Below are 15,072 nucleotides of genomic sequence, written 5' to 3' on the forward strand. Positions count from 1 at the left end.
TGTATACTGTGAATTTGTCCACATGCTCAGTAGGAGCCTCAGAAAGTGTGCATGTAACTATTACAAAATATGTAAACATAAAATTTATGCTAACCTGATAAATGTATTTATTTCTTGACACGGTGAGTCTATGGATTATCATTAATTACTGTTGGAAATATCACTCCTGGCCAGCAGGAGGCAGCAAAGAGCACCACAGCAGAGCTGTTAAGTATCACTTCCCTTCCCACAAACCCCAGTCATTCGACCGAAGGAAAAGGAGAGAAAGGATGCAACACAAGGTGCAGAGGTGCCTGAGGTTAACAAAACAAAAAGACTGAATAAAAAGGGCGGGACGTGGACTCACCGTGTCAAGAAAGAAAGAAATTTATCAGGTAAGCATAAATTTTGTTTTCTTTCTAATGACACAATGAGACCACGGATCATCTCTAATTACTATTGGGAATCAATACCCAAGCTAGAGGACACAGATGATCAGGGAGGGAGACAAGACAGGGAACCTAAACAGAAGGCACCACTGCTTGAAGAACCTCTCTCCCAAAAGAAGCCTCAGCCGAGGCAAAAGTATCAAATTTATAGAATTTAGAAAAAGTGTGTAGAGAGGACCAAGTTGCAGCGTTGCCATCAGTTCCACAGAAGCTTCATTTTTGAAGGCCCAGGAAGAAGAAACAGCCCTTGTGGAATGAGCCGTGATTCTCTTAGGAGGCTGCTGCCCAGCAGTTTTATAGGCCAAGCGAACTATACTCTTCAGCCAGAAAGAAAAAGAAGTAGCCATAGCTTTCTGACCCTTGCATTTCCCAGAGAAAACAACAAACAAAGCAGAAGACTGGCGAAAATCCTTAGTCGCCTGCAAATAGAATTTCAACACACGCACCACATCTAGGTTGTGCAGCAAACGCTCCTTATGAGGAGGATTAGGACACAAAGAAGGAACATCAATTTCCTGATTAAATATTCCTATCCGAAACCACTTTAGGAAGCGAACCTATCTTAGTACGCAGAACCACCTTATCAGAATGAAAGATAAGATAAGGGGAATCACACTGCAGCGCCGAGAGTTCAGAGACTCTCCAAGCAGAAGAAATGGCAACAAAAAACAAAACCTTCCAAGATAACATCTTAATATCTAAAGAATGCATAGGCTCAAACGAAGCCTGCTGAAGGACTTTAAGAAAAAGGTTAAGATTCCAGGGAGGAGTAACAGGTTTAAACACAGGCCTGATTCTGACCAAGGCCTGACAAAAAGATTGCATGTCAGGGATATCTGCCAGACACTTATGCAACAAAATAGACAAGGCAGATATTTGACCCTTCAAAGTACTCTCTTACAAACCCTTCTCCAGACCTTCCTGGAGAAAAGACAAAATCTTAGGTATCCTGACTCTACTCCCCGAGAAACCTTTGGATCCACACCAGTACAGATATTTACACCATATTTTGTGGTAAATCTTTCTAGTCACCGGCTTACGAGCTTGGATCAAAGTCTCAACGACCGACTCCGAGAACCCATGCTTAGATAAAATTAAAGGGTTCAATCTCCAAGCAGTCAGCTTCAGAGAAGTGAGATTTGGATGAAGGTAGGGACCCTGAAGTAGAAGGTCCTTCCTCAGAGGGAGTCTCAATGGAGTCTCCAAGGTGGAAGAGACGACATTTCCACTAGGTCGCAATACCAGATCCTTCAAGGTCAAGCCGGTGCTATGAGAATAGCCAGTGCTATGAGAATCACAAGCCCATTCCTGCTTGATCTGAGCAATGACTCGTGGAAGGAGAGCGAATGGAGGAAACAGGTATGCTAGACTGAAATTCCCCGGCACCGCCAGCGCATCTATCAGGACGGCCTGTGGATCCCTTGACCTCAAACCGTACCTAGGGAGCTTGGCATTCTGCCGAGATGCCATGAGATCTAGCTGTGGCCGCCCCCATTTAAAGGATCAAGCTGGAAAACACCTCCGGGTGGAGTTCCCACTCCCCAGGATGAAAAGTCTGTCTGCTCAGAAAATCTGCTTCCCAATTGTCCACTCCTGGAATGTCGATCGCAGTTAGAGAGCAGTTGTGGGTCTCCGCCCACTGAATAATTTTGGCCACCTCTGACATTGCCAAGGAACTCTGAGTTCCTCCCTGGTGGTTGATGCAAACCACCAATGTTATGTTGCTCGACTGGAACCTGATAAACCGGGCTAAAGCTAACTGAGGCCAGGCCAGGAGAGCATTGAAGGTCGCTCTCAGTTCTAAGATATTTATGCAGAGAACAGACTCCTCCCGAGTCCATAGACCCTGAGCCTTTAAGAAGCCCCAGACTGCTCACCATCCCAGCAGACTGGCATCCGTGGTCACAATCACCCAGGTAGGTCTGCGGAAGCAGGTACCCTGGGAGAGGTGTTCCTGAGACAACCACCACGGAAGAGATTCTCTTGTCGCCTGATCCAGATCGATTCGTGGAGACGGATCCGTATAATCCCCTTCCATTGCCTGAGCATGCATAACAACAGAGGTCTGAGATGGAACCGAGCAAACGGGATGATGTCCATGTCAGCTACCATAAGACCAATTACTTCCATACATTGAGCCATTGATGGCCGAGGAGAGGACCGAAGGGTAAGGCAAGAGTTGAAGATCCTTATTTTTCTGACCTCTGTCAGAAATATCTTCACTGATAGGGAGTCTATTATGGTCCCCAAGAACACTACTCTTGTAGCTGGAACCAAGGAACTTTTTCCCAGATTCACCTTCCATCCGTGGGAACGAAGCAAAGACAACAAGATCTCCGTATGAGAGTTTGCTTGTTGAAAGGAGGGCACCTGAACCAGAATGTCGGCCAGATATGGCGCCACTGCAATGCCCCGAGACCGGATTACCGCCAACAGAGCCCCCAGGACCTTTGAGAAAATTCTGGGAGCTGTGGCAAGACCGAATGGAAGAGCCACAAACTGTAAGTGCTTGTCTAGAAAAGCAAATCTCAGAAACTTGTGATGATCCCTGTGGATAGGAACATGAAGGTACGCATCTTTTAGGTCTATGGTTGTCATGAACTGACCCTCTTGAACCAAGGGAAGAATGGAAAGCATAGTTTCCATCTTGAAGGACTCTGAGAAACTTGTTTAGACATTTTAGGTCCAAAATTGGTGTGAAAGTTCCCTCCATCGTGGGAACCACAAACTTATTGGAGTTGAGTTGGAGTAAGAACCTGTCCCTGGGAGGAAAAGTCTTGAACTCTAGTTTGTACCCTTGGGATACGAAGTCCACCGCCCAGGGATCCTGAACATCCCGAATCCAGGCCTGAGTGAATATAGAAAGTCTGCCCCCTACTGGATCTGCTTCCGGATAGGGGCAGACCCTTCATGCTGACTTTGAATCATTTGCGGGCTTTGTAGATTGCTTCCCCTTGTTCCAAGACTGATTGGACTTCCAGGAAGGTTTGGACTGTTCCTGCTTGGAAGCGGCCGGGGGGGGGGGGATGCTTACCTCTAAAGTTTCGAAAGGAACGAAAATTACTCTGACGTCCTGTTTATTCCTCTTATCCTCAGGGAGGAAATATCCTTTTCCTCCTGTAATATCTGAAATAATTTCGGCCAAGCCCGGCCCAAACAAGGTCTTACCCTTGTAGGGAATCGCCAAAAGTTTGAACGTAGGTGAAACATCCGTAGAACAGGATTTCAACCATAAGGCTCTGCGAGCCAGTACAGCAAAGCCAGAAATCTTTGCTCCTAACTTAATGACTTGTAAGGAAGCATCCGTGATAAAGGAATTGGCCAACTTAAGAGCCTTAATCCTATCCTGGATTTCCTTAAGATGAGTATCTGTCTGAATAGAATTAGACAACGCATCAAACCAGTAGGCTGCCACTCTGGTGACAGTAGCAATACACACCGCAGGCTGTCATTGCAGACCCTGGTGAACATACATCTTCTTCAGTAACGCCTTCCACCTTCTTATCCTTAGGATCCTTAAAGGAACAGCTATCCTCTATGGGAATAGCGGTTCTCTTAGCCAAAGTGGAAATTGCTCCTTCCACCTTGGAGACCATCTGCCAAGAGTCAGCTATTTGAAACATTTTCTTGAAAATTGGGGATGGAGAAAAAAATACCAAGTCTCTCCCACTCCCGTGCAATAATCTCTGTAGCATGGTCTGGTACAGGGAAAACCTCCACCGCGGAGTGTACATCAAACTACTTGTTCAACTTACTAGACTTCTTAGGATTGACTACGACAGTCGTATCAGAGTCATCCAAGGTAAACAAAACCTCCTTAAGTAACAGACGGAGGTGTTCAAGCTTAAATCTGAAGGATACAACTTCAGCATCAAAAGAAGGAATTACACTGTCTGAGTCTGAGATCTCACCCTCAGATGCTACCGAAGTATCTTCCTCCTCAGACTTCTGAGAGGAAATACTGAGTAGCCACGACTGGGCCAGAAAACGTACTCACTGATTCTTTACATTTCCTTTTGCGCTTTCCCTGCAGCATGGGAAAAGCAGACAGTGCATCAGATACCGCAGAGGATATTTGGGTAGCAATGTTTTGCAAAGTAACTCCTACTGGAGAGTGAGAGGAAACGCAGGGCACTGCATGAGTAGATGACAAAGGTCAGAACGCTTGAGGAGAAAGCTGCGGCATATCTGGAACAGGAGACCCCTGAACAGCATCTTCCTTAGCTAATGATGGCTTAGAATCAAAAAGTCTATCCCTGTAATGCAATGTTCTTTTAATACATGAAGAACAAAAAAGGAATTGGTGGTTCCACCTGGGAGTCAAAACAAGCTACAAGTAACATTTTGTAAGGCCTCTTGGTCCATCTTTAACCAGTAACCAAAAGAAAAAATAAAACTGCTTTTATTTCACTTGGATATTATTACTGCCAAAAAATGTTACTGTTACTTTAAATTTTTATGTTAGAACTACATTTTTATTTCTGAACAGAGCAGCGGACCTTATTATTACCTCAGACAGCCTCTACACCTCAGCAATTTTGCTGAGGTGCCTACATGTCCTGCTGGTTGCCGGTAATCAAGAACTGCGAACGATCTGGTCTTTGATCCTGAGCTGTGCAAACATTCTACTGGGTGATTGTCTAACACAGCAGAGCCGCAACAAAACTAACTTCTCTATTCCGGAACTCACAGGAAGTGAGTCCGGAAAGGCGCGCAAAAAACTGTCTTGCCATCTCTGAAAAAAATCGCCTCTTTAATCGTGGGCGTTCCTTAGGCGCTGCAAACATCCCGGCCACCATTAACTCAGAGTAGAGCCGCAGAGAAACTCTGTGCACACATCAGTCAGCAAAGTAAAATACACCTTAGATACACAGTCCTTGTCCGGAGAAAAGGACAGAACTGAGCCCCTCAAATAAAAACTTGAATGCTCCTCTTGTCCCCAGTACCTGCATAATCTGCCTACATTAACCCTCAATAGGATTACTGGTATAAGCGTCCTGTGCAGATTTAACTGCTGAAGTGTCATTTTTCCTGAACAAAGAAAAATAAACTTGGCACTTACCTGAATCTACATCTGCCCAGCAGGACAGCTTACCGGGTTTGAGAGGGTATCCTCCCTCACATTGACCTGTGGAAAAAAAGAAAGACTGAATAATCTTACTCAGGCTTTCAAGATAGGGCAGCAAAAACTGTTTGAGAGGCGCAGTGGGGATTGTACCCCACAAGTTCCCAATTGCTTAAAAGCTACCACTGCTCTACTGAAGAGACTGACGTGGGCTACGGCTAGACCCCAGGAAAGATCAGAGCAAACCTACTCTGCTTTAAAATAATAAAATTTTAAATAAAGAAAATTCTATCAGACACCTAAACTTTACCACCTCCTTGCAACGCAGGCAAAGAGAATGACTGGGGTTTGTGGGAAGGCAAGTGATACTTAACAGCTTTGCTGTGGTGCTCTTTGCCTCTTCCTGCTGGCCAGGAGTGATATTCCCAACAGTAATTAATAGTGATCCGTGGACTCACCGTGTCATTAGAAATAAATATTTTCTCTCACTCTCTCCAACAAGGATGAGGCAAAGACATCCCAAGCAAAGCATTAAACATCCCTCCGCTACCCTCCCAGTAGTTCTTTGCCTCGTTTCATGGAGGTTGGCAGAGAGGTGCTCTGCTGAAGATTCTTATTTATTCTTCTCAATGGATTGTTTCCTGCAGGAGAGGGCTGGGGAGTTGTAGAAAGCAATGTCATTGTCTTACTAGAGTTTTTGTGTATGCTATAGTTACTGGTTGTCACAGGGAAGTTCCCATGCACCCTTCCAGTATACTTATCTCCCTTTTCAGGCAAACAGACACCTAGATTACGAGTTATGTGCGCTATAGGGAAATTAACGAACTCAAGAAAAGTTGTGTTATTAACCCCCTATAGCACAGTCATTACAAGTTTTTCAAAACCCGGCGTGTGCATACGATATGTGGTTTTTAAGCTCCATACCGAACACAAAACAAGCGCTGTTTTGACGTGTTCGTGCACGCTTTCCGCATAGACATCAATGGGGAGGTGTCTGAAAAAAGTCTAACACCTGCGATCGCAGAAAGAAAAGATCTGTAACGCAGCCCCATTGAAGTCTATGGGGAAAATAAAAGTTACATTTAAACCTAACACCCTGACATAAACCCCGAGTCTAAACACCCCTAATTTGCCGCCCCCAACATCACCGGCACCTACATAATGTTATTAACCCCTAATCTGCCGCTCCCAATATCGTCGCCACTATACTAAAGTTATTAACCCCTGCTCTGCCGCACCCAAACATTGCCGTTACTATATAAAAAAGTTATTAACCCTATTCCGCCGCTCCCCGACATCGCCGCAACTAAATAAAGTTATTAATCCCTAAACCTCTGGCCTTCCACATCACTACCACTAAATAAATGTATTAACCCCTAAACCGCCAGCCCCCACATCGCAAAAACTTAACTATATTAACCCCTAAACATAACCCTAACCCTAACACCCCCTTTTAACCCTAACTTTAACATAATTTAAATAGAGCTAAACTAAAGTTACAATTATAAACTAAATAATTCAAAATGTAAAACTAAATACTTACCTGTGAAATAAAGCCTAAGCTAGTTACAATATAACTAATAGCAGCTAGTTATATTGTAACTAGCTTAGGTTTTATTTTTATTTCACAGCTACGTTTGTATTTATTTTAACTAGGTAGAATAGTTAGTAAATAGTTATTAACTATTTACTAGCTACCTAGTTAAAATAAATACAAACGTAGCTGTGAAATAAAACCTAACCTGCCTTACACTAAAACCTAACATTACAAAAAATAACAAACATTATCCAAAATAATAAAAATTAGTCCTTTTCTAATACCCTTTTAAAAATAAAAAAACCCACCCCAAAATAAAAAACCCTAATCTATAATAAACTATCAAGGGCCCTTAAAAGAGTCTTTTGTACGGCATTGCCCTAAGTTAAAAAGCTCTTTTACATTAAAAAAAAAAAAAAAAAAAAAGACCCACTAACATTACAAACCCCCAGCTCCCCAAACCCACAAAATAAAAAAAAATAAAAAAAAAAAAGGAAAATTTATGCTTACCTGATAAATTGATTTCTTCTACGATACGAGTCCACGGATTCATCCTTACTTGTTGGATATTATCCTCCTGCTAACAGGAAGTGGCAAAGAGCACCACAGCAGAGCTGTCTATACAGCTCCTCCCTTGACTCCACCCCCCCAGTCATTCGACCGAAGGTTTAGGAAGAGAAAAGAAAAGCTAAAAAGGTGCAGAGGTGACTGAAGTTTTGAACACAAAAATATAATCTGTCTAATATGACAGGGAGGGCCGTGGACTCGTCGTATCGTAGAAGAAATCAATTTATCAGGTAAGCATAAATTTCCTTTTCTTCTGCAAGATACGACGAGTCCACAGATTCATCCTTACTTGTGGGATACAATACCAAAGCTACAGGACACGGATGAACGGGAGGGACAAGACAGATACCTAAACGGAATGCACCACTGCTTGAACAACTTTTCTCCCAAAAATAGCATCAGAAGAAGCAAAAGTATCAAATTTGTAAAATTTGGAAAAGGTATGAAGGGAGGACCAAGTCGCAGCCTTACAAATCTGTTCAACAGAAGCATTGTTTTTAAAAGCCCATGTGGAAGCCACCGCTCTAGTAGAATGAGCTGTAATTTTTTCAGGAGGCTGCTGTCCAGCAGTCTCGTATGCCAAACGGATGATGCTTTTCAGCCAAAAAGAAAGAGGTAGCCGTAGCTTTTTGACCTCTACGCTTTCCAGAATAGACAACAAATAGAGAAGATGTTTGACGGAAATCCTTGGTCGCTTGTAAGTAAAACTTCAAGGCCCGAACCACGTCAAGGTTATGTAACAGACGCTCCTTCTTAGGAGGATTAGGACATAGAGAAGGAACAACAATTTCCTGATTAATATTCTTATTTGAAACAACCTTAGGAAGGAATCCAGGTTTAGTACGCAAAACCACCTTATCAGAATGGAATATAAGATAAGGCGAGTCGCATTGTAATGCAGAAAGCTCAGAAACTCTTCGAGCAGAAGAGATAGCAACTAAAAACAAAACTTTCCAAGATAAAAGCTTAATATCTATGGAATGCATGGGTTCAAACGGAACCCCTTGAAGAACATTTAGAACTAAATTCAAACTCCATGGCGGAGCAACAGTTTTAAACACAGGCTTGATTCTGACTAAAGTCTGACAAAAAGACTGAACGTCTGGGACATCCACCAGACGGTTGTGTAGTAAAATTGACAAAGCAGAAATTTGTCCCTTTAAGGAACTAGCCGATAATCCCTTCTCCAATCCTAATTGGAGAAAAGACAAAATCCTAGGAATCCTAACCCTACTCCATGAGTAGCCCTTGGATTTGCACCAATAAAGATATTTACGCCATATCTTATGGTAAATTTTCCTAGTGACAGGCTTCCGAGCCTGAATCAAGGTATCAATAACCGACTCAGAGAATCCTCGCTTAGATAAAATCAAGCGTTCAATCTCCAGGCAGTCAGCTGCAGAAAATTTAGATTTGGATGTTGGAACGGACCTTGAATGAGAAGGTCCTGTCTCAGTGGCAGTTTCCACGGTGGCAGAGATGACATTTCCACTAGATCTGCATACCAAGTCCTGCGTGGCCACGCAGGCGCTATCAAGATTACCGAAGCCCTCTCCTGTTTGATTCTGGCAATCAGACGAGGCAGGAGAGGAAAGGGAGGAAACAAATAAGCCAGGTTGAAAGACCAAGGTACTGCTAGAGCATCTATCAGTACTGCTTGGGGATCCCTTGATCTGGATCCGTAACAAGGAAGTTTGGCATTCTGACGAGATGCCATCAGATCCAATTCCGGTGTGCCCCATTGACGAATCAATGCCGCAAACACCTCCGGATGGAGCTCCCACTCCCCCAGATGAAAAGTCTGACGACCTAGGAAATCCATTTCAAAGTTCTCTACTCCTGGGATGTAGATTGCTGATAGATGGCAAGAGTGAGTCTCTGCCCATCGAATTATCTTGGAAACCTCTATCATCGCTAGAGAACTCTTTGTTCCCCCTTGATGATTGATATATGCTACAGTCGTGATATTGTCCGACTGGAATCTTATGAATTTGGCCAGCGCCAACTGATGCCACGCTTGAAGCGCGTTGAATATTGCTCTCAGTTCCAGAATATTGATTGGTAGTAGGGACTCCTCCTGAGTCCAAACACCCTGAGCCTTCAGGGAATTCCAGACTGCACCCCAGCCCAAGAGGCTGGCGTCCGTCGTCACTATGACCCATGCTGGTCTGCGGAAGCACATTCCCTGGGACAGATGATCCTGTGACAACCACCAAAGAAGAGAGTCTCTGGTCTCTAGATCCAGATTTATCTGAGGATAAAAATCCGCATAATCCACATTCCACTATCTGAGCATGCACAGCTGCAGTGGTCTGAGATGTAAGCGAACAAACGGAACGATGTCCATTGCCACTACCATTAATCCAATGACCTCCATACACTGCGCCACTGATGGCCGAGGAGTGGACCGAAGTGTCCGGCAAGTAGTTAAGATCTTTGACTTTCTGACCTCCGTCAGAAATATATTCATGTGTACCGAGTCTATCAGAGTTCCTAGGAATGGAACTCTTGTCAGTGGAACTAGTGAACTCTTGTATATTCACCTTCCACCCGTGAGTTCTTAGAAAAGCCAACACGATGTCCCTGTGAGATTTGGCTAGCTGGTAAGTGGACGCCTGAATCAAAATATCGTCCAGATAGGGCGCCACTGCTATGCCCCGTGGCCTTAGAACCGCCAGAAGGGACCCTAGCACCTTTGTGAAGATTTTGGGAGCTGTGGCCAACCCGAAAGGGAAGGCCACAAACTGGTAGTGTTTATTCAGGAAGGCGAACCTGAGAAACTGGTGATGACATCTGTGGATAGGAATGTGAAGATATGCATCCTTTAAGTCCACGGTAGTCATATATTGACCCTCCTGGATCATTGGTAAAATAGTTTGAATGGTCTCCATCTTGAACGATGGGACTCTGAGAAATTTGTTTAGGCATTTGAGATCTAAAATCGGTCTGAAGGTTCCCTCTTTTTTTGGGAACCACGAACAGATTTAAGTAAAACCCCTGCCCCTGTTCTAGTTTTGGAACTGGGCAGATTACACAAATGGTATATAGGTCTTCTACACAGCGTAAGAACGCCTCTATTTTTGTCTGGTCTACAGACAAACGTGAAAGATGAAATCTCCCTCTTGGGAGAAAATCCTTGAATTCTAGTTGATACCCCTGGGTCACGATTTCTAATGCCCAGGGATCCTGAACGTCCCTTGCCCAAGCCTGAGCGAAGAGAGAAAGTCTGCCCCCTACTAGATCCGGTCCCGGATCGGGGGCTGCCCCTTCATGCTGTCTTGGTAGCAGCAGCGGGCTTCTTGGACTGTTTACCTTTATTCCAGGTCTGGTTAGGTCTCCAGACTGATTTGGATTGTGCAAAATTCCCCTCCTGCTTTGTGGCGGAGGAGGAAGTAGAGGGTCCACTTTTAAAGTTTCGAAAGGAACGAAAAACAGAATTTATGTTTACCTGATAAATTACTTTCTCCAACGGTGTGTCCGGTCCACGGCGTCATCCTTACTTGTGGGATATTCTCTTCCCCAACAGGAAATGGCAAAGAGCCCAGCAAAGCTGGTCACATGATCCCTCCTAGGCTCCGCCTACCCCAGTCATTCGACCGACGTTAAGGAGGAATATTTGCATAGGAGAAACCATATGATACCGTGGTGACTGTAGTTAAAGAAAATAAATTATCAGACCTGATTAAAAAACCAGGGCGGGCCGTGGACCGGACACACCGTTGGAGAAAGTAATTTATCAGGTAAACATAAATTCTGTTTTCTCCAACATAGGTGTGTCCGGTCCACGGCGTCATCCTTACTTGTGGGAACCAATACCAAAGCTTTAGGACACGGATGATGGGAGGGAGCAAATCAGGTCACCTAGATGGAAGGCACCACGGCTTGCAAAACCTTTCTCCCAAAAATAGCCTCAGAAGAAGCAAAAGTATCAAACTTGTAAAATTTGGTAAAAGTGTGCAGTGAAGACCAAGTCGCTGCCCTACATATCTGATCAACAGAAGCCTCGTTCTTGAAGGCCCATGTGGAAGCCACAGCCCTAGTGGAATGAGCTGTGATTCTTTCGGGAGGCTGCCGTCCGGCAGTCTCGTAAGCCAATCTGATGATGCTTTTAATCCAAAAAGAGAGAGAGGTAGAAGTTGCTTTTTGACCTCTCCTTTTACCGGAATAAACAACAAACAAGGAAGATGTTTGTCTAAAATCCTTTGTAGCATCTAAATAGAATTTTAGAGCGCGAACAACATCCAAATTGTGCAACAAACGTTCCTTCTTCGAAACTGGTTTCGGACACAGAGAAGGTACGATAATCTCCTGGTTAATGTTTTTGTTAGAAACAACTTTTGGAAGAAAACCAGGTTTAGTACGTAAAACCACCTTATCTGCATGGAACACCAGATAAGGAGGAGAACACTGCAGAGCAGATAATTCTGAAACTCTTCTAGCAGAAGAAATTGCAACCAAAAACAAAACTTTCCAAGATAATAACTTAATATCAACGGAATGTAAGGGTTCAAACGGAACCCCCTGAAGAACTGAAAGAACTAAGTTGAGACTCCAAGGAGGAGTCAAAGGTTTGTAAACAGGCTTGATTCTAACCAGAGCCTGAACAAAGGCTTGAACATCTGGCACAGCTGCCAGCTTTTTGTGAAGTAACACAGACAAGGCAGAAATCTGTCCCTTCAGGGAACTTGCAGATAATCCTTTTTCCAATCCTTCTTGAAGGAAGGATAGAATCTTAGGAATCTTAACCTTGTCCCAAGGGAATCCTTTAGATTCACACCAACAGATATATTTTTTCCAAATTTTGTGGTAAATCTTTCTAGTTACAGGCTTTCTGGCCTGAACAAGAGTATCGATAACAGAATCTGAGAACCCTCTCTTCGATAAGATCAAGCGTTCAATCTCCAGGCAGTCAGCTGGAGTGAGACCAGATTCGGATGTTCGAACGGACCTTGAACAAGAAGGTCTCGTCTCAAAGGTAGCTTCCATGGTGGAGCCGATGACATATTCACCAGATCTGCATACCAAGTCCTGCGTGGCCACGCAGGAGCTATCAAGATCACCGACGCCCTTTCCTGATTGATCCTGGCTACCAGCCTGGGGATGAGAGGAAACGGCGGGAATACATAAGCTAGTTTGAAGGTCCAAGGTGCTACTAGTGCATCCACTAGAGCCGCCTTGGGATCCCTGGATCTGGACCCGTAGCAAGGAACTTTGAAGTTCTGACGAGAGGCCATCAGATCCATGTCTGGAATGCCCCACAGTTGAGTGACTTGGGCAAAGATTTCCGGATGGAGTTCCCACTCCCCCGGATGCAATGTCTGACGACTCAGAAAATCCGCTTCCCAATTTTCCACTCCTGGGATGTGGATAGCAGACAGGTGGCAGGAGTGAGACTCCGCCCATAGAATGATTTTGGTCACTTCTTCCATCGCCAGGGAACTCCTCGTTCCCCCCTGATGGTTGATGTACGCAACAGTTGTCATGTTGTCTGATTGAAACCGTATGAACTTGGCCCTCGCTAGCTGAGGCCAAGCCTTGAGAGCATTGAATATCGCTCTCAGTTCCAGAATATTTATCGGTAGAAGAGATTCTTCCCGAGACCAAAGACCCTGAGCTTTCAGGGATCCCCAAACCGCGCCCCAGCCCATCAGACTGGCGTCGGTCGTGACAATGACTCACTCTGGTCTGCGGAAGGTCATCCCTTGTGACAGGTTGTCCAGGGACAGCCACCAACGGAGTGAGTCTCTGGTCCTCTGATTTACTTGTATCCTCGGAGACAAGTTTGTATAGTCCCCATTCCACTGACTGAGCATGCACAGTTGTAATGGTCTTAGATGAATGCGCGCAAAAGGAACTATGTCCATTGCCGCTACCATCAAACCTATCACTTCCATGCACTGCGCTATGGAAGGAAGAGGAACGGAATGAAGTATCCGACAAGAGTCTAGAAGTTTTGTTTTTCTGGCCTCTGTCAGAAAAATCCTCATTTCTAAAGAGTCTATTATTGTTCCCAAGAAGGGAACCCTTGTTGACGGAGATAGAGAACTCTTTTCCACGTTCACTTTCCATCCGTGAGATCTGAGAAAGGCCAGGACGATGTCCGTGTGAGCCTTTGCTTGAGGAAGGGACGACGCTTGAATCAGAATGTCGTCCAAGTAAGGTACTACAGCAATGCCCCTTGGTCTTAGCACAGCTAGAAGGGACCCTAGTACCTTTGTGAAAATCCTTGGAGCAGTGGCTAATCCGAAAGGAAGCGCCACGAACTGGTAATGCTTGTCCAGGAATGCGAACCTTAGGAACCGATGATGTTCCTTGTGGATAGGAATATGTAGATACGCATCCTTTAAATCCACCGTGGTCATGAATTGACCTTCCTGGATGGAAGGAAGAATTGTTCGAATGGTTTCCATTTTGAACGATGGAACCTTGAGAAACTTGTTTAAGATCTTGAGATCTAAGATTGGTCTGAACGTTCCCTCTTTTTTGGGAACTATGAACAGATTGGAGTAGAACCCCATCCCTTGTTCTCCTAATGGAACAGGATGAATCACTCCCATTTTTAACAGGTCTTCTACACAACGTAAGAATGCCTGTCTTTTTATGTGGTCTGAAGACAACTGAGACCTGTGGAACCTCCCCCTTGGGGGAAGCCCCTTGAATTCCAGAAGATAACCTTGGGAGACTATTTCTAGCGCCCAAGGATCCAGAACATCTCTTGCTCAAGCCTGAGCGAAGAGAGAGAGTCTGCCCCCCACCAGATCCGGTCCCGGATCGGGGGCCAACATTTCATGCTGTCTTGGTAGCAGTGGCAGGTTTTTTGGCCTGCTTTCCCTTGTTCCAGCCTTGCATTGGTCTCCAAGCTGGCTTGGCTTGAGAAGTATTACCCTCTTGCTTAGAGGACGTAGCACTTTGGGCTGGTCCGTTTCTACGAAAGGGACGAAAATTAGGTTTATTTTTGGCCTTGAAAGGCCGATCCTGAGGAAGGGCGTGGCCCTTACCCCCAGTGATATCAGAGATAATCTCTTTCAAGTCAGGGCCAAACAGCGTTTTCCCCTTGAAAGGAATGTTAAGTAGCTTGTTCTTGGAAGACGCATCAGCTGACCAAGATTTCAACCAAAGCGCTCTGCGCGCCACAATAGCAAACCCAGAATTCTTAGCCGCTAACCTAGCCAATTGCAAAGTGGCGTCTAGGGTGAAAGAATTAGCCAATTTGAGAGCATTGATTCTGTCCATAATCTCCTCATAAGGAGGAGAATCACTATCGACCGCCTTTACCAGCTCATCGAACCAGAAACACGCGGCTGTAGCGACAGGGACAATGCATGAAATTGGTTGTAGAAGGTAACCCTGCTGAACAAACATCTTTTTAAGTAAACCTTCTAATTTTTTATCCATAGGATCTTTGAAAGCACAACTATCTTCTATGGGTATAGTGGTGCGTTTGTTTAAAGTGGAAACCGCTCCCTCGACCTTGG

The 15,072-nt window shown here is 44.6% G+C and overlaps 1 protein-coding gene across 2 annotated transcripts in view; it reads right to left on the reverse strand.

The window, feature by feature from the left end:
• APBB1 (amyloid beta precursor protein binding family B member 1) overlaps positions 1 to 15,072 on the reverse strand; it is a 248,072-nt gene that overhangs the window by 182,407 nt on the left and 50,593 nt on the right. The gene's annotated exons all lie outside the window — the stretch shown is intronic.

This window comes from Bombina bombina, chromosome 3 (genome assembly GCF_027579735.1).
Source record: "Bombina bombina isolate aBomBom1 chromosome 3, aBomBom1.pri, whole genome shotgun sequence".
Taxonomy (NCBI): domain Eukaryota; kingdom Metazoa; phylum Chordata; class Amphibia; order Anura; family Bombinatoridae; genus Bombina; species Bombina bombina.